The sequence below is a fragment of the Sus scrofa genome, chromosome 14 (assembly GCF_054392235.1).
Source record: "Sus scrofa isolate SSC_HxYL_T2T_F1_AM1 chromosome 14, Sscrofa_HxYL_maternal_Yorkshire_Landrace_v2.0, whole genome shotgun sequence".
Taxonomy (NCBI): domain Eukaryota; kingdom Metazoa; phylum Chordata; class Mammalia; order Artiodactyla; family Suidae; genus Sus; species Sus scrofa.
This window is the reverse complement of record NC_139396.1, coordinates 122,413,606-122,437,299: the sequence shown is the minus strand read 5'-3', so window position 1 is coordinate 122,437,299 and position 23,694 is coordinate 122,413,606. Positions and strand designations below refer to the sequence as shown.

At 42.4% G+C, this 23,694-nt stretch overlaps 1 protein-coding gene across 5 annotated transcripts in view; it reads left to right on the top strand.

The window, feature by feature from the left end:
- Positions 1-23,694, top strand: part of RNLS (renalase, FAD dependent amine oxidase) — a 417,533-nt gene that overhangs the window by 366,880 nt on the left and 26,959 nt on the right. For 2 of the 5 annotated variants that reach the window (XR_014827654.1, XR_014827659.1), the window contains exon 10: positions 13,592-13,703. The exons of the other annotated variants lie outside the window; for them this stretch is intronic. The gene's annotated coding sequence lies outside the window, so the exon portion shown is untranslated. The remainder of the gene's footprint in view (positions 1-13,591; positions 13,704-23,694) is intronic. 5 annotated transcript variants of the gene reach the window in all.

The window sequence follows — 23,694 nt, the reverse complement described above, 5'->3', positions numbered from 1 at the left end:
CACAGCTCACAGCAATGCCAGATCCTTAAGCCACTGAGTGAGGCCAGGTATGGAACCCGAGTCCTCGTGGATACTAGTCGGGTTCATTACTGCTAAGCCACTACAGGAACTCCAACATTTATCTTCTATTACAGCTAATTTCGATCAATGACCGTAAAACTTGCAAAACACGTTTGCAACTCTGCTACTCTGTTGGTAGTTTCAACAATGGTTTAAAAGCGTCCTGAACTCTTGTCAAAAGCATTTTCAGAGATGTGAAAGTTTTCCATTGCCCTTACAGAAAAATATTGCCTCTGAACCCCCTTCATCTCCTCTTCCAGGGTATATGTGATATTCTCAAAGTGGCAGGATAGTTTATCCTTCCTCTGAAGCCATTCCATGTCATTATGCTTATTTTACCAAAAAAGAAAAATAGAAGGAAAGAGAAAGAAAGAAAAAGAAAGAAAGAAAGAAAGAAAGAGGAGTTCCCGTTGTGGTGCAGTGGTTAACGAATCTGACTAGGAACCATGAGGTTGCGGGTTCGATCCCTGCCCTTGCTCAGTGGGTTAACGATCCAGCATTGCCGTGAGCTGTAGTGTAGGTTGCAGACGCAGCTCGGCTTGGATCGCGCGTTGCTGTGGCTCTGGCATAGGCCGGTGGCTACAGCTCCGATTCGACCCCTAGCCTGGGAAACTCCATATGCCGTGAGAGCGGCCTGAGAAGTGGCAAAAAGACAAAAAAAAAGAAAGTAAAGAAAGAAAGAAAGGAAGGAAGGAAGGAAGAAATAGAGAAAGAGAGAGGGAAGGAAAGAGAGAGAGAAAGAAAGGGAAGGAGAGAGAGAAGGAAGGAAGGACAGAAGGAAGGAAAGGAGGAAGGAAGGAAATTCGGACCAACAAGTTAAATGCCCCAAGATTTCCAATGTGTCAACAGCTCAGGCCTGAGTACCCATGGAACCTCACAACCTTGATTTTGCAGAAGCAATCAAGTACTTTGTATTTCAAGTACCTTTGTATTTCTTTGTTTTTCAGCATGTAGTGCTAGTTCTTGATCAGTTCATCATAGCCCCAAATGAAACTACTAATTCTTGCTTTTGATCCAAGTTAGGAAAAGTTTGAAATCTCAAAAGATGTGAACTGAGGAATAACTTTCCTGGCAAACTCCATCACAGCAGATCTTGAAAACTACATGGGATCTGTTATCCCAAGGGTTTCCTCCATGTCTTTACAGAAACGATCATCAAAAAGCAGAAATTTTGGACATTGTTCGTCCTGAAGTATATGGAGAGATGATAGTCTGCCTTGGAAAAAAAATTAACTCCCTTTTATTTAATAGAAAACTATTGCCCACCTTGGATAAAGCCACCCATTCCGTATTTATTTTATGTTAGTCCCGGGTGACTTGGTCTGGTGAGGAAAGCACAGGTTTTGAGATTTAGAGCAGGTTTGCCACTTGCTGTTTGTGTGGACTTGAGCAATTATTCTGACCTCTCTGAAACTCAGCATCATCACCTTCAGAGGGGCTCTGACACCCAGCCTGACACTCTGTGAAGATTCAGGGCGTTTTCAAGAGCCCAGCGGGTACGCAAGCCTCAGAGCGCTGTAGACTGTATCACAGCATTCGCCCCTGGATTTTATAATTGCTCATCTCATCTTCTGATTTTTCCCCAATACCCTTTAGGGACCGTGTCTCAGAGGCTCACCTTTTGCACACAAGCCCAGTGCAGAGGAAGCATTCATTAAATACTTTTGGAAGGAAGGGAAGAACAAGTCGATTAGAAAAAAATCACAATTAAATAATTTAAAATATAGACTCTGGAGTCAAACTGGATTTCAAATCCAAACACTGTGACTTTCTAGCTGGCTGACTTTGGGCAAGTTATTCAACTTTTGTCTATAGAAAACAGGTAATAATATCTACCTCAAAGAGTTGTGATAAGGGTTATGAGATTAATTTTGCAGAGGGTTTAGCATATTTCTCAGTACATGGTAAGTTGCTGAATGATTGCTATTCTCATTATTATTGTATCATTTAATGGAACTCTTCTTAAATCTGATTGACACTTTGCAAATGCCTGGATCACAATTGCCTTGGTCTTTGCTGAACGATACAGGCATGTGAAATCACTGTAGGCATTACCTTCTGCTATCACTAGAAATAAGTTGTAAATAATTGGTGCTGCCCTGGAACTGCACACGAGAGAGGATGGGCTGCCATGGACATCGGCAAGCCTCACTCTGCTGCGAGTGTGGAATTTTAACCGATTCAGACAGTCATTTGAACAACACTTATCTGTGTGTTCAGGGCGCAGGGCTAAGGGCTCTGAAGCTTTCAGAGATAAATTGCATTCTGCCCTCCAGGAACTGGAAACTCATAAATCATTCGAAGGAAAGGCGGAGGGTGATTAAGTGCTCCCGCCAAAGTGCAGACCATGGTCTGGACCCAAAGGAGGGAAGAGGGTGACTTGCTAATTGGGAAAATGGGATCTGGATTCAAAACGTTGTCTTGCTCTTCTCTAGCTGGGAAAAACTTCATTTCCTCATATGCAAAGTGGGAGCACCTGGGAGTATCCATTTTATGGAACATTAGATGAGATAACACTTGTAGCTAGACAAAATGCCTGGTAAATCTCGATAAATGTTAGCAGTTACCGTTGTAGCTTTTTTTATGACTCAGCTAGTACTATTTTAACTGGGTAATAGTAATATTGTTATAGGTATTAGTGCACAGGATAGTAACACTACTAGCATGTTTAAAATAGCAGATTATTATATATCTTTATATTACAATAGTTAACATTTTATATTAATCAGTGTAATAATAGTATTGCTGCAAACTATATATAACATATATAATGTATAATAGTATAACTATATATATACTATTTTAAAAACGAAAAGTATAATAATACTATTTGTAACATGGTAAGTGCTTCATGGAGAATCTGGCATTCAAACTCAGGCTTGGAAAATGGTTACATTTAAGTAATATTTAGCTATTTCATTATGTCCAAGGAATGAAAGGTGTTTTTACCTGATGCCTTTCCAGGTTTCTGATCTGTTCTAAGTTTTACATTCTCTACCGTGAAGGATCACTTGCAGAAGGCTCAGTTGCTGGAGGGTTAATGAGGATGAGGCATGGAACCAAAAATTGTCAGGGGTGAAGGAGAGAAAGGAATGCCTATCCAGCACAAGTTCCCCAGGTCACCACTTTCCCATATTGCACCTCACCTACCCAACATCCGCAAGAGAGCAAGAGCAGTGCTGATCAGAGCACTCCACACACTATAAATATTCGCTTCACAATTACGATATTATTAGTATTTATGTTGAAAACAAATTCCCCTTTGGGACTCCTGTTCAACTCTATTGGCACCTGGTGAATCCTTTAATATTTCGGTTCCTCCATCTTCAAAAATCCACATCAGAGTCTTTCCTGAGGCTGAGGAATGGAAGTTCTTGCACCTGGGAATTTCCCTTGTGGCCAGAAAACCCGAAAAGGGGGGCGGGGGGCGGGGGGCTGTGTTTCAAGCATAAAAGAAATGTTAAAGGGAGAAGATAGGGCAAAGTGGAGGGGGGGGTGGGGTCTTGAGGTCTAAAAACTACACATAAAGATTTAAATTAGCCTGCCTCCATCCCCTGCCCCCATTCCCATTAGAAGTTTATAAAACAGTGAGTGTGTTTGCACATATACACACATGCACATGCAAACATTAGGAAGGGAGCAATAAATCAGAGCTGAAATTTGCATTAACTTCCCAGAAAATGTTTCATGAAATTTGTTTGTAAAATAAATCTAAGGCAGCCATTCTCAAACTTCAGTGAGCACAAGAACCACCTGGAGAGTCGGTAAAAATTTATATTTCCACCCCTAGAGAGCCTGATTCAGTAGGTCCAGAATGGAGCTCTGGAATCTTTATTTTTAACAAGCATCCCATGTCGTTCTAGTGCAAATGGTCCTTGAACCACTCGGAAAAATGCTAGTCTAAGGTTTACGTTTTTCTCAATTTTTTTTCTGTCCTTCTATTCATTTGGGGATAACTTTTAGCTATGTATCCCAATTTTCTCACCAAGCTTAAGAGTCCCCCTCATTTGCACAGCTGAGGTTTTTCCCCCCCGTTTTTGGGAACGATTTAGTCTCTGAAAGCTAAAATCCCTGTTCACTGAGTAGGGCTGGAGCAAATGGAATGGAGAGGACATTGTTCTGGACCTCAGCTAGACAATGACAGAGAATACCAGAAAGGTTTTCACTTTAGGGGTTTCACCTCCAAGAGCAGTTTCAATGGAGGAAGGTCAGCTGAACTGGGTCTCCTGTGAGCTGCCCCTTTCCTGTTGAACTTAAAAGCGACGTGGTTCACCGGCACAGAGCACATGGCCACAGAAACACAGCTGTGCCCCCGGGGAGCTGGCGGGGGCGGAATCTAGGGCTTTGATTTGCTACTCGTGAGCAGCTGTGTGTGAGTGAGGGATGAACCCGAGGGACCCCGACACCAGTCAAGAGGCAGATAAGGCAGGACAGCCCTCATTCGCGGTCCTGGGGCTTTGCCCTTTCTTGGCTTCCAGTGGAACAGCCCGGTGCCTGCTCTGAAGGAAGGAAACTTGATAACGTGAATCACAGTGTCCTTTGTGTCCTCTTGCCATTTGAAGTTGAATAAACTGCTCCTGGATGAGGTGGGGGAAGGATGAAAGAAGGCTTCTGGGTACCTAGAGGAGAGCCCTTTTGGGGAGCCCTGCCGCAGAGCACAGGCGCTAGTTAGCGGGAGAGGGTGATGGGAGATTCTGAATCTAGTGGCAGCAGTAAACATCCTCCTAAGAAATTTGAAGACCTGGAAATGTAAGTTATCACAAAACTTTTAGAACAAGTTATCCCCTTTGTTCTGCGACTAAGGGGCTATCGGCTATGCAGTTTTAACAGCTATGGGTTCCAGTTTCTTCTGTGAAATAAAGTATTAGAGCTGATGATGTCATCGCCCCTTCCATCTCTAACATCTGAAATGATTGTTTTATCTAAGTTGTACCTGAGAACCTCCTTAGGATTCACTACAGTGACCTTTAGTAGTTGAAAAGTTGGTTATCTAGTGGTTGGTTATTAGTAGTACAGCAAACTACCGACCTAAAGCAACCGTTTTATTTTGCTCACAATTTTGTGGGTCAAAAAATGTAGAAAGAAGGAGTTCCCATCGTGGCACAGCAGAAATGAATCCGACTAGGAACCATGAGGTTGCGGGTTCAATCCCTGGCCTCGCTCAGTGGGTTAGGGATCTGGCGTTGCCATGAGCTGTGGTGTAGGTCACAGAGGCAGCTCGGATCTGGTGTTGCTGTGGCTCTGGCATAGGCCTGCAGCTACAGCTCTGATTAGACCCCTAGCCTTTGAACCTCCATATGCCACGGGTGTGGCCCTAAAAAGACAAAAAAAAAAAAATGTAAAAAGAGTGTAGCTGAGTAATTCATCTCTGATTTCAGCTGGAACTGGTTCCATTTCTGAGATTCTAGAATGGGCTGTCACTCACCTAATAGATGCCACAGTGCTCCACTTGCCCCCTCTGTCTTTCTCCCTCCTCCCTCTCTCCCTATCTCCCTCTCCATCCCTGCTTTGCAGTTCATCCTCCTGTGCCTCCTGCTTCCCTGCTTCCCAGGGCCTGGCAGACCTAGGGCACTCAGACCTCCCACACAGGCCTTAGTGTTCCAACAGACCAAGTCTTAAACCAGAGGCCCAGAGATGGCACATCATCACCCCCACGTATTCTGTGGATCAAAACATCACAAGTCAACCCAGGTTCAGGTGGAAAGCTGGAATCCACTGCTCCATGGGAGGAGAATCAGAAAGTGTCAAGCTGCCTTCAGTCCATCACAGTCATCATTTAAACAGAAATCAATTTCTGACATGATTAAACTACCCAATGGGAATGACCCAGGGGAAAAAGGAAGGAAGGAAGGATGGAAAGAAGGAAGGAAGGAAGATTGTTCTTTCACAAAACTACAAAGATTCTGCTTTCTTAAAACAAAAGGGCTGTTTTGGCTATCCAGTGATTGTTCTGTGGCTTCTTCATAGTCAGACTAGAAACTGACTGCCGAGGAAGGCCAGGTTCATGAAGACACTGTTTCCAGACCCAAAAGCTGTTTTTAAATAGAAGTTTTTTTAAGTTTTTGTTGTTGTTGTTGTCTTTTTAGGGCCGCACCTGAGGCATGTGGGGGTTCCCAGGCTAGGGGTCCAATCTGAGCTGTAGCCGCTGGCCTACGCCAGAGCCACAGCAACACGGGATCTGAGCCATGTCTGCAACCTACACCACAGCTCACAGCAACGCTGGATCCCCAACCCACTGAGCAAGGCCAGGGATTGAACCTACAACCTTATGGTTCCTAGTCAGATTCCTTTCCACTGTACCATGACGGGAACTCCTCCTTAAGTTTTAACATAAGCAAAAAAAAAAAAAAGAAGAAGAAGACTCATTTTAGTGTAATGGAGTTTTATCTTTGATAATGCTGAGTCCTTGGCTATTTCAGAAAAAATAGCAGGAGAACTAAAAAAGTATCCAGAACTCTTATCTACAAAGCATTGTTACTAAGGGCTCCTTCATGGGCCCGGGGAGAAGAGCCCATTTCTCAGTGCTCTGCTTATGGCATTCAGTGTGGCACAGATGCCACCCTTGCAGTCTGCACACAAACAGACCTTTGTTGCCCTGGGTGCAGCAAATTCTTTAACATGAATAATCTACTACAATAAATGCCCTCTTTAGTTCCTTCTCAGTCTCGAGAGTATTTAAGCTACCGAGAAAAAAGAAATCAGTGCTCTATAGGGATTAAATGCTAGAAATGCTCTTCTTAAGCATTGCTGTGGAAAAGAAATGAAATGGACCATTTGTCCTATTTAGGTCTGGCACAGGGAATGAATGAATGAATTTGGGATATAACACAAAATGCTATAGCAGTAGGGAGGTAGCGTGGTGGAGTCGTGAGGCTTCTGGCCTCTGGAGTCACCTAGTCTGGGAGTGTCATCATCTCCCAGCCAGGACACCTTGGACCAATAACTGATTTGGGCTGCACCTCATTGTCCTCAGAAGTAAGAAAAAGACCACAGTAGAAAGATCTGCCTCACGGAGCTGCTTGCCGAGAGTTAAGCAAGATGATGCCTGCCAAGTATTCAGCACGCAGTGAGCATGTGTTTATGCTGATATTGTTACTATTATTAGCACATCGTGGACTCACACACACTCACATTGCTCTTCAGGTGTGCAAAGGAAAAGGAGTTTCCAAATTTTTTCACTCCTGATATGATATTCCTCAGAAGTACCCACACTACACGGAGAGGTCGGGAAGATTTTAAGCGTGTCAAAGAATGGTGACTCAATCTCCTTGGGTTCGGATTCTTTTGGGATGACTCAATCTTTTGTAGGTCATCTGGGGCGTCTTCCCTTCCCACTGCTTCTCACCAAAAATGGAGCCATTGTAGCTGGAAGGAGAGGGCCTAGGACCCACCACCTTGCTTTGGTTCTTGCTTGTCTCTGCAGTGGGGTGGGCCCTGTCTTGCAAAGTACTGGAACCTAGAAACTCAAAGTCTATTATTGTCATTGTTGCTCTTGTTAGGAGTATAGGGCACCACTGACCAAGCCAGCAAGGTCTACTGCTTGACATCACTATGAAAGGAGCTTATTGTGTAAGGACTAGGGAAGGAAGACACAGTGCTGACATGCAATACCAGACCCAGACAGACAGGCACCAGAAAGAACCCAGGGAAGGTGCCCTATTTGGCAGGAAGGAAGAGGTAGGTACCTTAGAAGGGTACCAGCTCACCAACATTGACAAAAACAAACAAACAAACAAAACAGCATTCACTGATTTATTCCATAAACATAGCAGCTGCCATTTATTCAACACTTACTATGTGCAGAGAACTTTACATTCATTATTTCTACCTTCTCTCAAACAACCTCAACAGAGGGGGAAATGGAGATTCAGAGAGGTTCATGGGCTCATCAAAGTTACACAGTGATTAAGTGGCAGAAGCTCGACTTACTCCCAAGACTGGATTGTCTCATGCGCAATCCTATGGACATAGCGATTGGAAGCTGCAGTTCCTTCCCTAAGTCATTATTCATTAAAAGAGGAGCTGGTCAATGTGTTGTCACTGAAGCCAACATAGAGAATCAGCTCTTGCAGCATTTTGAAGGGACTGGAAAAAATGACCCATTTGCCCTAAACACACTGAGCTGTAAATTAATGTATGAACTGGGGCAATAAAGGAATTAGGGGTATTGCCTAACAAGTATTTCACTCCAAAATTCAGTGGATTAAAAAAAATAATCATTTACTCTTGCTCAGAGATCTGCAGATAAGCTGAGTATTGACTCATTTAGGTTGAGCTCATCTAAGTGGCCCTGCCTTGAGCTCCTGGTCTAGCTGGACTTGGCTCCAGTCTGCAGGTTCCCTATGCATTCATCCAGGTCTCAGGTAGAGGGGGGTAGCAGCTACCTGGGGAAAGCTCTTCCCATTGAGGTGAGAGCAGTGATGTCTCTTAAGGCCCAAGTGCAGAACTGGCACATGATCCCTGCCATCCTGATGCCATTGGCCCAAACAAGTCAGCCAGCAGTGGAAAAATTTACTCTTCTTTTGTGGGAGGGGCTGCAAGGCCATCCCATACAGGGTGTGGACAAAGAATTGAAGCCAATAATTTCATCTACCAAAGACATTCTCTGATTGATAGGGAGTGATTAAGAGGGGGTGGAGTGGGCAGAGAGGATCTATAAAATCCTACTAACTTTCAAAAGATTTGCCAGAAAAATTTGCCTATGAATAAAACACCACATTTCTTTGTTTCTCCAACTGAGATAATGAAAGACAAACCCTCCCACCCTCCCACTTTCCTTTTCCTTTTCCTTAAAAAGTATACAAAATTGTAGGATGCCAGAATATTAGGCAAGGCTGGCCAAAAAGATCCCTCCAGTTTCAAGTTTCAACCCACTATAAAAGTTGCATTTGGCAAATAGCTGTAAAAAAATGTGTCCTTCTGCACTGGGGTCTCAGAGTCCCCTTTTGGTGTTTTATCCATACCCCTATAATCTACAGACACACAGACATCAGACTAACAGCTTGACAAATAGGAACAAGCGTACTAATAAAATAAAAAAGGAAAGACCCTGGAAACACAATCTGAAAAGAGGGGGCCAGATCTTATTGCAGAAGTCAGGGTAAGCCTCTGGTGGTATCTCATTGCTGGATATAGCTGTATTTACATTCCCTTGGGTTGGTTCTGCAGTTCTAATGATGGTGTCATTTTCGAGCTTTGGAGATACAGTTCCAGTAGAAAACTAGATTGCTCTGTCTTTTTGATAGAGATCTCCCAGCATCATTTTCTGTTTTGCCTCATTCAGACAAGCTCCACAGGACCAATCCTTTCAGTTCCCAGGAAGCAAGGACACTAGGAGAGCTCTTTCTAGGAGTCCATGCAGTGTCTGGGTCCTCTCCCCCTGCTTGCTATCTCTTATGGACTAGAGGAAGACCCTCCGTGTAGTTTAGAGCACAGGTCAACACCCAGATGCATTTTTAGCCCAAACTAGAGGGCCTACAGGGTTGGGCAACTCTGAAATCCAATCACCAAGGAGTTACAGATATCCTATAGTGGGCCTGGCACTGATGCCAGGCAAGGGGAGGTAGCAAAGGAAGAAAAAAATATATGTTATCTGAACAGAAGGTAGCTAGAATCTATTTATTAAGTTCTGAGCTGCTGTGACTTTAATTGCACTACAACAACTGGGGAACTGGGGGTTAAGAGTTTAGAGCTTTGCTTATAAAAACACAGACCCAAATCAGATAAGACAACTAATTTAGAAGCAACTGTAATGTACTTTATCCTATTCTTTTGCCAGAGAGCACCTTATCTGAGCTTTCTTTTATTTTACTTTTCCTTCTCAGTCTCAAACAGAAGTATCAGAGACCAAGCAGGAGGAGTGAGGGCACTAGGTGCCCACACTGTGGGAGGAGAACTTGGATCCCATACCCTCCAAGTATCAGGGTTGGACAGACTCATTCAAATATAGCCCAACCAACCCCACATTCTGGTGTTCCACCCCCCCGCAACCCAGCAGGAACATATGGATTGTATTAGTGTTTAGGAAGCAGTGAATTTCAAAAGAGAGAGAGAAAACAAAAACAAAATGAAAACAAAATTAAGGTGCAAGGCTGTTTGTGATGTTGAGACCAAGTTCCATTTTTTTGCATGCTATCAATACTCTGTTCCTGGTTATTTAAAAATAAATATTTTTAAGATAAATAAATACAAAAATATTGTCTAACACAGTGGTTCTCCAACTCTTGGGTGCATAAGAATCTCCTTAGCAGTTGTGAAAAATCCAAATTTCAATACAGTGGGTTCAGAGAATAGCCCAGGTATCTCCATTTTTAATCCTTTCTCCAAGGGATGTGGTTCATGATGAACAGGACTCTGTATAACTACCCATATCATTTTCTTTGGTTTACCCTTATGTTACTTAGATCGTGACCTCTTTCTTTCTTTCTTCCTTCCCTTCTTTCTTTTTTCCTTTTTTTTCTTTTTTTTTTTTTTTTTTAGGGCATAAGGAAGTTCCCGACTAGGGGTTGAATCAGAGCTATAGTTGCTGTTCTACACCACAGCCACAGTAATGTGGGATCTGGGCCATGTCTGCAGCTCACGGCAACACCGGATCCTTGACCCACTGATCAAGGCCAGGGATCAAACTTGCATCCTCATGGATACTAGTCGGGTTTGTTTCTGCTGCACCACAATTGGAACCCCTAGTCATGGCCTGTTTCTGACCATACCAGTGAAAGACAGTCAATGGCCTATTCCTGCTTTTCAAGAACATTTGCTTAACCCTGGCGACATTCATGCCTTGTTGGTTCCAAATGAGTAAGTTGTTAGAGAGAAAGACATGAGCCACTTTATCTTAAGATTCAGAGAAAAACACTGGAGACCTCTAGGTCGGTGGTTCTCAACCAGGAATGACAATGTCTGGAGACACGTTTGGTTATCCCAGGTCGGGGAGGGGTGGTAGGAGGTGATTAGGAAGGGTGCTACTGTATTTGGTGGGTAGAGAGGGAACTGGTGCTGAACGTCCTGCAATGCACAGGAGAGCCATCAACAGCAAAGTGATCCTGCACAAAATGGTAACTATGCTGAGGGGGAGAAACTCTGCTTGAGATTCAGCAAGTCTTCAAAGTGAGCTCCCTTCTCCATGTGCTCAAAAGGTATATTGAGCCCAGATGGTGGAGGGTCTTGAATGCCATTCTTAGGCCTCCAGGCACTGTTCCATATTTAGTAAACTTAGAAGAATAAAGAAAATCACCTGTGCCTGCAAAACAATTAGCTTAGAGGGGACTAATTCATGATAAGTCAATGCAAAATAAATAGTTCTCTATGCATGTTGAACTTTGGGACAAAGGGAACCACATCATAGTGGGTCAGTGACTCTGACTGATTATAGCAGATATTTTTTAGCTCAAACATGTTAAGATGTGGCCAGAGACATTGGCGAAATAGCACGCTTCGTGCCCTCAGATAAGTTAGTTTCTGTGAGTGGAGATCATGTTTACACCAAGAGCCATGACATAAAATAGATTGAAACAGACTCAAAATGGAGCATATAAAACTGCAGTAAATAGATGAGGGAATCATGAATTTCCTGTTGGTCAGGGCCTAGGTGGGCATCGGAAGAACTAGGAAAGTATGTGTGGTAGTTTTTAGTTTGGCCTTAAAAATAGGTGTGAGTTTGTCTGAAGACATGGAAACAAGGTTATTTGAGCGAAGATTCAGAGGCAACAAAGTACTGGGTGTCATGGGGTGGGGTGGGGGTTCCTGAAGAAGGACTGCGAAGGTTCCTTGGATACATGGGGGAGAGAAGTAAGGTTGGCCCACTTTTGGAAAGTTTTGAGTGCATTGCTGATGTATGGGGCTTCATTCTGTGAGTAATAAGGGGCCACCCAAGTCCTAGATCCCAGGAGGCTCTAATCCCTAATCCAATCCTTTTGGCTCTAAACAGTTCTTCGGCAGAATGGGTATGACTCCAGGGAGGTCTAGCCCCACACCTTTGCCTCCTGCTCAGTATCCATTTTATAGCTGCAGGCACAGCTTTCTGGGTGGCCTGTTCAATATTGAGCTGTGTGACAGGTAAGAGCATTTGGCTGTTTGTAGGTCATGGTAGAGAGAGAAGAAGAATTTCTAGCTAATGCAAAAACTCCACTGTCTTAAGCATCATGGAGCCAGACTTCTGGCTCTCATTAATCCCAGGAGCTCACAGACCACCTCTCCTTCTCAACAAAGCCAGCCCTTTGCTATCAGGTTGGGGATGGTTAGAGATAAGCCTGTGCTTTGGGGATGAAGGCGTTTGTGTTAACTCTACATCCGTAGAGACTGATTTTTTTATTGTTTCCTTCAACGGGATGGCTCCATGTAAGCTTTCCTTAGTCTTTAAAATTAGCAAGCGGTCAAGTAAAAGTATAAATACAAAAGGCATATTTTATACAATTACGAAAAGAATAAACAGAAGGCAGCACAGCAAGTGACAGACATCCCCCTGGATAAGGAGAATCTTGAGGTCCAAACCAGTAGAGGAGACCTTTGATGGAGGTTGAACAAACTGCTTTCATGTCCCTGGAGCCATGTTTCAAATTGCATTCCATCAGATGCTCTTGACTTCCCTGAGGCCATACTAAGTGTCTCATAAAAACAACTCATAGTCTAAAAAAGTCAGTTTGGGAAATCTCCAACAATACCTGATGACTTCCATAGCATCCGAGGAAGTTTCAAAATTCTCCTGCAGAGCAGCACATTAAATGTTCTAAGTGCTAAAGGAAAAAAGTGTGTGTTGCTTTGATCAACCCAGATTTTCCAAATGACTTTATTTGACTTGGGGAGCTTTTTATGTATTTATTTTTTAATAGCACACCTGCCAACATGTCATGGGTACTGAGGTATTTAACAAGCACCCACCGTGTACCAGATACTGTTCTAAACATTTTACAAATTGTTAGTTGTTCTTGTCATCCTTGAAACCTACCTAAGAGCCAGATAGAATGGGTTTTGTTTTTTGTTTGTTTGGTTGGTTGGTTGGTTGGTTGGTTGGTTTTTTTTGCTTTTTAGGGCCGTACTTGTGGCATATGGAAGTTCCCAGGCTAAGGATCGAATCAGAGCTAGACCTGCTGGACTACACCACGGCCATAGCAACCCCAGATCTAAGCTGCATCTGCGACCTACACCACAGCTCACAGCAATGCCAGATCCTTAACCCACTGAGTGAGGCCAGGGACTGAACCTACATCCTCATGGATACAAGTCAGGTTCATTACCACTGAGCCACAATGGGAACTTCCAAGAATGGGTTTATTGTGTAGATGAGGTACACAGTAGGGGAGCAGGCGGAGCAGGGAGGGCAATTTGCCTGTGTTATCCAGGCAACAGTGCAAATTTTTTTTAACCAATCCATGGAATATGATGTGGAAAATGCAGTGTCCTAGAGGGGCTGTCCTGAGATTGAACATGGAGGCAATTCAGCTCTGTTGTTGAAAAGCTCCCTTACTGATTTGTGCTGCTTCTAGACATGCCATTGGTATCTATGCTCTGGTTTAACAAACCTTCTCTATTTTAGTGGGCCACAGATAAATGTGGGGAAGACGACACATCACCCAATCCAGGCTGAAAGTGCCACAGCAGACACTGCCAATGGCATGAATAAATCAAGGGACAGCATGTACTCAGAGGTATGTGGAAGCCAGAGTCAAGATTGTAAATCTGAGACCGGTCCCATGGAAGGGACTTTCAGAAGTATGATCCTTGCCACTCATTTTACACACAAGTGAGAAAACTAGACCTGACCGAATTATGTCTTGCCCAGGGCTCACTGTTACAGCTGGGTGTCTGCTTCTTGCTCTAGGATTTCTTCCTATAGCACTGCTCATTTTACAGATTGAGAGCGACTTTAACTGAGCCACTCTGAGGACAGAAGCACCCAAAAATTAGTTAATGTGGTGTTAGCACAGGATGCCTCCACCCAAAGCATGGTTTGGCTGACTTATCTCCCTGCCCTCCAACCTCTGCATTTGGTTTCCAAATGAGGGGGAAAAAAAAGTTAAAAGATCTTGCATACTTCTCTTAAAAACAAAGTACAGTTCACCCTATAAAATTCCTCAGGGCTAAGACCCCAGAGCAAAACACAGGCTGCAATTTCACAATCACGTAATGTTCCTACCTGCCGTGGCAGGTAGATGCATTGTATTGCGCTCTTTGGAAAAAGAGGTAGTGAGTCCCTGGGAGGTCAGAGGTGAGCCCTTTTAAGGGAAGAGGTGGGTAGGAAGACTAGGGAGCCACCCTGACAACTGCAGTTGCTGCCAAAGTCCTTGAAAACAGGGCACATGTCCTGCCCCACACACATGTCACTCACTGAGCCAGGCCTGCCAGGCGTAAGAGCAGGAACCCATGGAGAAAGCTCCTGGCATGGTTCTGTGCCTGTTCTTCCATTAAATCAGGCCAGGCAGGACCAGGGCAAGCTTGCCACTCGGCCCTGGGGGCTTTCCTCCACCCTGGACCAGGCCCTCCCTGACCTCAGTGCTAAGAGTATGTAGTGTTTCTGGCTGCACACAACATGGCAGACCTTGCCAATCTGACTGCTCCCCGGGAGGAAACGCAACTCAGAGATGAGCTTTCCAGACTGTGAACTAGGATCCGAGTGGATGGAATATAAGCAAGCACAGGTGTGCAGGAGCAAGGAAGAGGGAGGGGAGGAACACACAGAATCCTATGCCCAACCAACTCAAATCACAAAATATTTATAGCATACAAGGGAAAGAGAAAAGTCTTATAACATATGGAAACCAGAAAGGCCTCATGAATTAATGTAGAGCCTTAATTTTCTAGCAGATCAAAGAGGTTCCATTTTACTACACATGGGCTCACACAACTTTTGTACCAGCAGTAAAAGGAGAAAGAATGAATCCACCCTTGAAATTCTGCTTTCCTTGTAAAATCTTTCCTAATCTCTGTGATCCACACAGACCTCCTTTTTCTGTGCCTTGGTCTCTAATGGCTCCACCTACATTTGTCTTGCCTCCTCAGGTCAGCTGGGGTGTAGACAGCAGGAGAGCCTAGCTAAGGATTCAGACAGTGGCTCACATCTCAGTCCAGTTGCCAAGATCAGAGCAGATGGTGAGTGAGAAACCCAGGTCTGAGAGAGAGAGAGAGAGAGAGAATGAGGCACTTCCTCTCTGTCAAAGCAGAGGATGGGCTGAAAATCCAGGGAGACAGATGCGTCTTGAGATGCATGAAGGCAGGACAGGTCCAGAACTATCTGTCTATCCAGATGAATGTGTGTGTATATAGGCAGACAAACAGATAAAAGAATCTCAGATGAAGGCAGGAAAGGTCCAGAACTCAGCAGCTCAGAGAAATTGAAGAAAGAGTCCCACAGAGCGGAAACCTCACTGATCCCAAGGCAGAGGTCCTTCTCCCTCTGCCCTTGTGTGTGATCACGCTTCCTGCTATCATTTGATCATCCCTGGCCCACAGAAGGGGGCAAACACAGCGGTGGTTATAGTAGTTTGAAAGTTGGAGAGTGGGGGTGAGGCAGTGTTAAAGGGCAGACAGTCAGTATTTTAAATATGTCCACCATGCTTGATTGGGACATGAAGAATGGACAGAAAAACGTATTTCTTCCTCCCTAAGAACAACATAGATGTCATAAACATCGATTTCTCAGTGCTTTGCTGCATTGCATGCTTGGTCCAATGTTTGTTAAGAGATGATTAGTTTAAATCAGTCATTCATGGTTTCAGTGTTAAAACTTCTGTTCCAATCGGTTATTATGAAATTATCATTCAGTCAACAAATATTTACTGACTGCTTGCTACGCACCAAAGCACAGTGCAAGGCTCTGTGAGTGTAAAGGAGTACCACCAAGAATCAGTTCCTGGCATCAGAAAGCTTCCAATCCAGCCTAACAGAAACTTCCTTCCCTCCTTCCCACCTTCCCCTCTTTCCCACCCTTCCTTCCCTCCTTCTTTTTTTCATATTTTTATTGTCTTTGAAGAGTAGCGTTCATAGTTTCAGGTTAAATCTCATCACAAGTTTTCTCTACAGCAAAATTATTATTACATCCCCTTAGAAATCCAAATTGCTGGCGTTCCTGTCGTGGCTCAGTGATTAATGAAGCCAACAAGGAACCATGAGGTTGCAGGTTCGATCCTTGGCCTTGCTCACTGGGTTAAGGATCCGGTGTTGCTGGGAGCTGTGGTATAGGTTGCAGACGCGGCTCGGATCCCATGTTGCTGTGGCTCTGGTGTAGGCCGGCGGCTACAGCTCTGATTCAACCCCTAGCCTGGTTACCTCCATATGCCACAGGAGTGGCCCAAGAAATGGCAAAAAGACAAAAAAAAAAAAAAAAAAAAAAAAAAGAAGAAGAAAAAAGAAATCCAAATTGCTACTTTTCTTTGTTGCTCAGCCTAAAATACATAGAGTGAAAGGATAAGTTATTGACCCTTTAAAATCACGAGTGAAAACAAAGGTAGGTAATTATAAAATTAAAAACCTAAGAAAATATTAGTCTAATGTTAACAGCCTTTAAAAGCTTTTAAAGTCATATCTGAAACCTTAAGAACATGTATATTTTTTATCTGTTTGTCTACCTATATACACACACATTCACCTAGATAGATGGATAGGTACATACATACAGGTGATTTTCTTTGTGTCCTGAGAATGTACATCACGACCATGAAAGCTGAGAATGTTAAAACTAAGAAAATTTGGAAGATGATGAAACTGAATTCCAGATGATCACTTAGTCACAAACACAGTTTGAGAACTAGAACTCATATCTATTGACTACCAACAAAGGAATGCTTCTATTGACCTCATTTTAGGGATTTATGCAAGTCTAAAAGTAAGACTTTGGCATCTAGAAAAGGTACAGTATTTACACAGAGCAATTAAGAAGAGACTTGAAAACAGTGATAATTTTAACTAGCAAAATAAATGTTGAATGAACAATGAATTCTAAATTATTCTACTTACTCATGTTGTTCATCTGGTGACTAGTAATAACTGTTCTTCTGTGCATTTCCTAAAATTGAAGCTAGCTTTCTAAAAAGCTAACATTCATTTTTATATAAACTCCAAATGGAATGCAAATTAGTGTTTTGACTTTAATTACGTGAGTCTTCAGCCACTGATTGCATTGTCTTGACCTTTTACACAAGGCATCCTTGTAGTCTGGGTGCCTTTTAGGGTTTGGTCCAAAGAGAAAAGCCAGTAACCACAGTCTCTGCTTGACAGTTACCTATATTACTGGCTTGCAAAACCTGATTTTTAAAATGTAGATATTGTAATAGAATATATCTGACATCATAAATGTTATATTAATAGCTTAGTTTTTTTAAAAAATCCCTAATGCTGCCATGGTGAGAAGAGTTGTTTTCAAAGATGCCATGGATGAAGAGTTTATCAATAAGGAAGAATGAAGTCCACAGAATGTCAGGTAAATTGAAGTGCTTTTTTTGTGTGTGTGTCTTTTTGCCTTTTCTTGAGCTGCTCCCATGGCATATGGAGCTTCCCAGGTTAGGGGTCTACACCAGAGCCATAGCAATATGTGATCCAAGCCACGTCTGTGACCCACACCACAGCTCACGGCAACACCGGATCCTTAACCCACTGAGCAAGGCCAGGATTTGAACCCACAACCACATGGTTCCTAGTTGGATTCGTTAACCACTGAGCCACGACGGGAACGCCAATCAAAGTGCATTTTAAAAGACTTTAAGGTAGAGAAACCGCTGAGGATTTATTTTCAGGTAAAGAATAAGGCATGTAATCAATGGAAGCACACCAGTATTTCAGGGCCAGTATTGCAAGGGTGCGTGTTTGTTTTTATGTAAAATTTAATACCAAATATATGGTTTTATTGTCCCTGTGAAAAGATTAGCCAAGATTTTACAATCTTAACTCTGTGCCCTAAGAGTGAGAAGGTGAGAAATGAGTAAATCAGAAAAAAAGTGAGATATTAGTCATAAGTATGCAATTTCCCTTATGACAAGAAAGTTGTCTCAGTCCTGTGTATATTAATCTGAATAAGCTAGGTTGTGCTGTGATAATGAACACTTCCCTAAATCTCACTGGTTTGAACACAGAAAGGCTTACTTCTCAGTCCTGTAAGACCTCTACCCGTACAATTGTCCTCCAGGGCAACTCAGGACTCACTCTGCTAGTATCTTGTATCTTATAGCTAGGAAACCCGGAACACATAGTTTTAAGCTCACTATGGCAATGGAAGAGAAAGATCAAGGACGCACATCAGCTTTTTTAATTATAATTTTAATTTTTTAATTGAAGTGTTTTTAATTTATATTTCAGTTGTACAGCAAAGTGATTCAGTTATACATATAGTACATATATATTTTTTCCATATTCTTTTCCATTATAGGCTATTACAAGATATTGAATATACTTCCTTATGCTATACAGTAGGTTTTCGTTTATTTTATATATAGTCATGTGTATCTATTAATCCCAAATTCCTAATTTATCCCTCCCTTTCCCCTTTGGTAGCCATATGTTTGTTTTCTATATCTGTGAGTCTATTATTGTTTTGTAAATAAGTTCATTTATATCAGCTTTTTTTTTTTTTGTCTTTTTGTCTTTTCTAGGGCTGCCCTCGAGGCACATGGAGGTTCCCAGGCTAGGGGTCTAATCGGAGCTGTAGCCGCCGATCTATGCCAGAGCCACAGCAACTCAGGATCCGAGCCACGTCTGCAACCTACACCACAGCTCCAGCAACGCCAGATCCTTAACCCACAGAGTGAGGCCAGGGATCAAACCCGAAATCTCATGGTTCCTAGTCGGATTTGTTAACCCCTGAGCCACAACGGAAACTCTGATCAGGTTTTAAATATTTCAGACTATTGGCCATCTATCTGCAAGGGGGCTGAGATGTCTGTTTCATCCTATGACCCTAATCCGCCTCCAACAGAATGTGTGCTTGGGGCAGAGAACTATATCTAGTCACTTATGATGGAACACTATGGAGGATAATGTGAGAAAAAGACTACGTATATGTATGTATGGCTGGGTCACTTTGCTGTACAGTAGAAATTGACAGAACACTGTAAATCAACTATAATGGAAAAAATAAAAATCATTAAAAAAAGAGGAAAGAGAAGAATGTGTGCTGGGGGAAGTGGAAGTTTAACCCCACTCACCCTCCTTGGAAGGTTTTCTCTAGCCCCCTTTTGACTTGGTATATGAACTCTGATTAATGCCTACATGCACACTAAGATCTGATTAGTTCATACCCACAATAGATTTCTGGGGAGTCTGTTTGCCTTCTTGGGGTACTCAAGTCCTCTCTTTTTGAAGAGCCCTCACTGTAGACTTTTGTGTTTCTCAGCTTGCAAAGTGATCGGGCTCCGATGTGCTGGCTGGCTGTCAATTCCTGTGGTGCCTACACATTTCCCAGCCCAGGGACACCCTGGTTATGAGACCTGAGTGTACAATGTCTGTTGTTAAAAAGTTTTGTTTTGGAGTTCCTGTTGTGGCTCAGCAGAAACAAACCCCGCTAGTATCCATGAGGATGTAAATTTGATCCCTGGCCTCACGCAGTGGGTTAATGATCCAACATTGCCATGAGCTGTGGTGTAGGTCACAGACTCGGCTTAGATCTAGCATTGCTGTGGCTCTGGCATAGGCTAGCAGCGGCAGCTCTGATTGGAGCCCTAACCTGGAAACTTCCATATGCCATGGGTACGGGGTGCGGCCCTAAAAAAATAAAAACAAAACAAAAAAAAACAAACAAAAGTTTTGTTCTTTTCCATGCAGTTTGGTTGAGGCCTTACTTTCTGTTGCAGGGTGTGGTTTTGCTTCTGAATTTGATGATTCTCTCTAGAAAGAACACCTGACCTGTGCAATTCTGCCTTCATGCCTCATTAAAGGGAGGTTGCTGGAATCTCTGCTACCCTTGGAAAAATGGGGATGGGAATATTCTGGGCTTCAGATCTTGTTCATTTTTTTTGAACTGCTGAAAAAAAATTTTTTTTCTTTACTATGGAGAATAGCCGTATAATATTTTCCGACAGAGTTAGCCAAGAACACATCCTAAGTGGGAAGCATTACATTTATTACCATTTAGCACTGATATCACTTAAACACGCATGTGACTCTCCAGCAGTGTAAATTCACACGTATGGCACTGGCTGAGGTGTCTTGTGTTCCCTTCCAGCTTCCAAGCACTTTCATCACGCTGTGACCTTGACTGAGTCACTCATCATTTTTCCTCTGGGTTTTCATAATGAGGCGAGAGATGAACAGAGACAGCATGTGTAAAATACACGTTCTTTGAGGAAAGGGAGGGTGTTATGCAAATCTGATAGTGAAGCATGAGTACTTGGCTCTGTATTTATATGCTATATATCATTTATGGGAGATGTTAACTCCATCCTGACACTTAAAAAAAAAAAATGGGATTAGCAGATTTTACTCTGATTCTTCTGCTAAAATAGATGAAATAAGAGTAGTCTTCTAACATAACTTCTTTCATCATCTGCAGCCCCCAGAATCCCTTCTTTAATTTCCTAGTACCAGTTCAATTATTACAAAGTTGATTGTTGTTTTTTTCTTAAGTCTGCTTAAACCCTGTGCCTTGGTGATTGCTAACCAAACTGCAGACTGTTATTATTTCATTTAAACAGCTGATTTAATTTTATTTATTTACTTTGGGATTCCTCAAACCGTGACTTTCCTTATCTTCTCTGGTCTTCACTTATAATCTCTGGGCTTCTCAAATTAGAAATTCACAGCTGAGCAATACTTCCCAGGAAGGAAGAGTTTGGGGACTTGTTTCCTAGAAATGTTAACGGACCCTTAGTGAGAAAAGACTCTTCCACTAAAACTGATTAGTAAAATCAAGACCTGGAGATGCTTTTGGCTATGTTTTTCTTTCTTTTTGTCTTTTTGCCTTTTCTAGGGCCGCTCCCTCGGCATATGGAGGTTCCCAGGCTAGGGGTCGAATCGGAGCTATAGCCGCCAGCCTACGCCACAGCCACAGCAATGCAGGATCTGAGCCACATCTGAGACCTACACCACAGCTCACGGCAACACCGGATCCTTAACCCACTGAGCAAGGCCAGGGATCGAACCCACAATCTCATGGTTCCCAGTCGGATTCGTTAACCACTGAGCCATGACGGGAACTCCATTGGCTATGTTTTTCAATGTGCTTGGTAATGTTTTATTTCCAAGGAGATTGTTTAAATTTTTTTTTTTTTTTGTAGCCCAATGATACAGACAATGCTACATTTTTTAAATGACTTCTTTTTCTTAGCTTAAGCCTGACATTTCTTTTTTCTCTAACTTATTACATATAACAGGTCTTGAAATATCTAGGGTAGCACTGACATCAAAATACTTGATTGAGTCATAAGGCTTAGTCAAAGAATGTGTCCAATGGCTAAGGAAAATAACACTCAATTTACACTGTGTCCTTATGTGACAAAATTGACCAAATAAGATGTGAAAAGTAAGTTGGAACCACGTCATGGGAAATATTGAAGACCAGGGTGAGGAGTTGGAATGTGTTACATAAAAGAGGAAGATCCTTTAGAAGATTCGAGGCAAAGATAGTGTATTGCTTTTTATGTGTTTTAACAAAATAACCTTGCCAGTGTTGAGAATGGATTGAAAATATAATATAAGGGAGGAAGGAAGACCATTATGGGAGCAATATTTTAAATTAGGACAAAGCTAGTCCAGTGACAGGGAGAATAAAGAGACAGGAAGAGACTAAGAGATATTTCAAAGGTAAAATAATCATATCTTAGTGACCAATGCGTGGAGATGATCGGGACAAAAAGTGAAAATGATAGAGATGAATAATGAATGAATGAATGTGTGTTGTATTAATGGCAAAACCAGTACTTCTAGATCCCTTCCCTCTCCAATACTTTTTTTGATGGCACTGTCCAATCTGAATTTATGGGCTCTTTGACAATCTCTGTCTTTATTATTTATCATATAACCTTGGCCTCAGTGACTATGTGGCTGATTAGCTGATGCTGAAGGTAAGGCAGAGCAACAGGAGATTTTAAAAACTTAGTTCCTCCCTTATCTCAATAGCCTCTAGACTGAACAAGGACAGGGCCCCAATGCACAAAGAACATGGAGTTATTGAAAACACTGTGGCCTTTCCTCCACATCCTTGGAGCATTGGCACCTTGGTGGAAGACCTGGAGGACCTCAGGACTGCAGAGGGAGGCTTCTCAGGGCTCCTATATGGTTGCTACATAGCATCCCAGAGCACTGAGTTTTGCAGATTAAATTTAGATACAGTATTGCTATTTGAAACCATATATCACTAGATTAGCTTGACATGACATTCATAAATAATAAGAACTTTACAGTTTACCCTCAACTACACAGTGTCTATTTGAATCTATGTATCACTAGATTAGCTTGACATGACATTCATAAATAATAAGAACTTTACAGTTTACCCGCAACTACACATAGTGTCTATTTGAATCCATATATCATGAGATTAGCTTGACATGACATTTATAAATAATAAGAACTTTACAGTTTACCCACAACTACACTTAGCAATCTTCAGGGATTTAGCATTCAGAGTTAGTCTGTCCAAATCCAAGTCTGTGTTCTTTCTATTCTACTGGGCTGCCTTTCCAGTGAACTTGCTAATGGTATCATTTCCAAGGGCATTTGCTGACTAGAGTCCCAATTAAAAAAAAAAAAAAAGTTCGCTGTTGATAAAGTTACTTGAACTCAGAAATGAGTGTCTTGTTTGCCAAAAGCAATAGTTCTACATCGTGGGAACTTAAAACCACACACACACACAGAGCGACAGAGAGAGAGTGATAAAGACAAAAAGAAAAAGAGAGGAACCCCCATTACACACTAGTTCTGATTTTTATAAATTAATAGTGATGCTAGATTTCCCAGAGACTTTCAGTTCTATTTAAAAGGATACTGAAATGGGTTCTGGCATAAAGTGAAGCAATTTGATGCGGCTACTTTATTATTTACTGTTCATTATTTCAGATATAAATAGAGCATTGAATAGTCCTAAAGATTTATCCCCATGCATTCTGTATTCCAAAAAAAAAAAGTGTAATCAGTTTGTGGCTTCCAAAAGAATAAACAGCCAAAATGTCATCTGAAACCTAGTGTTGTTTTAAACTTCAAGCCATCCCAAACATGAAAGATGAGTGCTGGCTCAGACCTGAGACCGTGACTAAGGTACATCCTATCACCTGGGTGGCGGGGATTGTTTTTTCCAAATTCTTCACCCCCATGAGCAACCACCCAAATGACAATTCTGAGTTCTGATGTGGTCGAGTGTATTTGAGGGCAGCTACCCTTGAGACTCATAAAAAAGGCAGTTAGCCTCTGACCACTCTGACTAATATGTATGGAGAGAACTCCAGAAAATAAACATACTTCAAGTTGTTTGCCCAGTAATGGATAGTTGACTTACCCTCCCCCACCCTTCTCTAATGCCAGCATAAGTGGTATTTGAAGAGCAAAGCAAATTCCATTTTGATTCCAAAATTTGGTCTGATGCACTTGGACTAATGTTCCAATTTTAGGGAGCAGCTTCACCCTAGAGATCTTCCCAAGCAGCTCTTGAGTTGGCCATTATTCCACTAATGCAGCAGGTATTTCAGTCTACAGAGAAAACAAAGGCTACTGAGGCCAGCT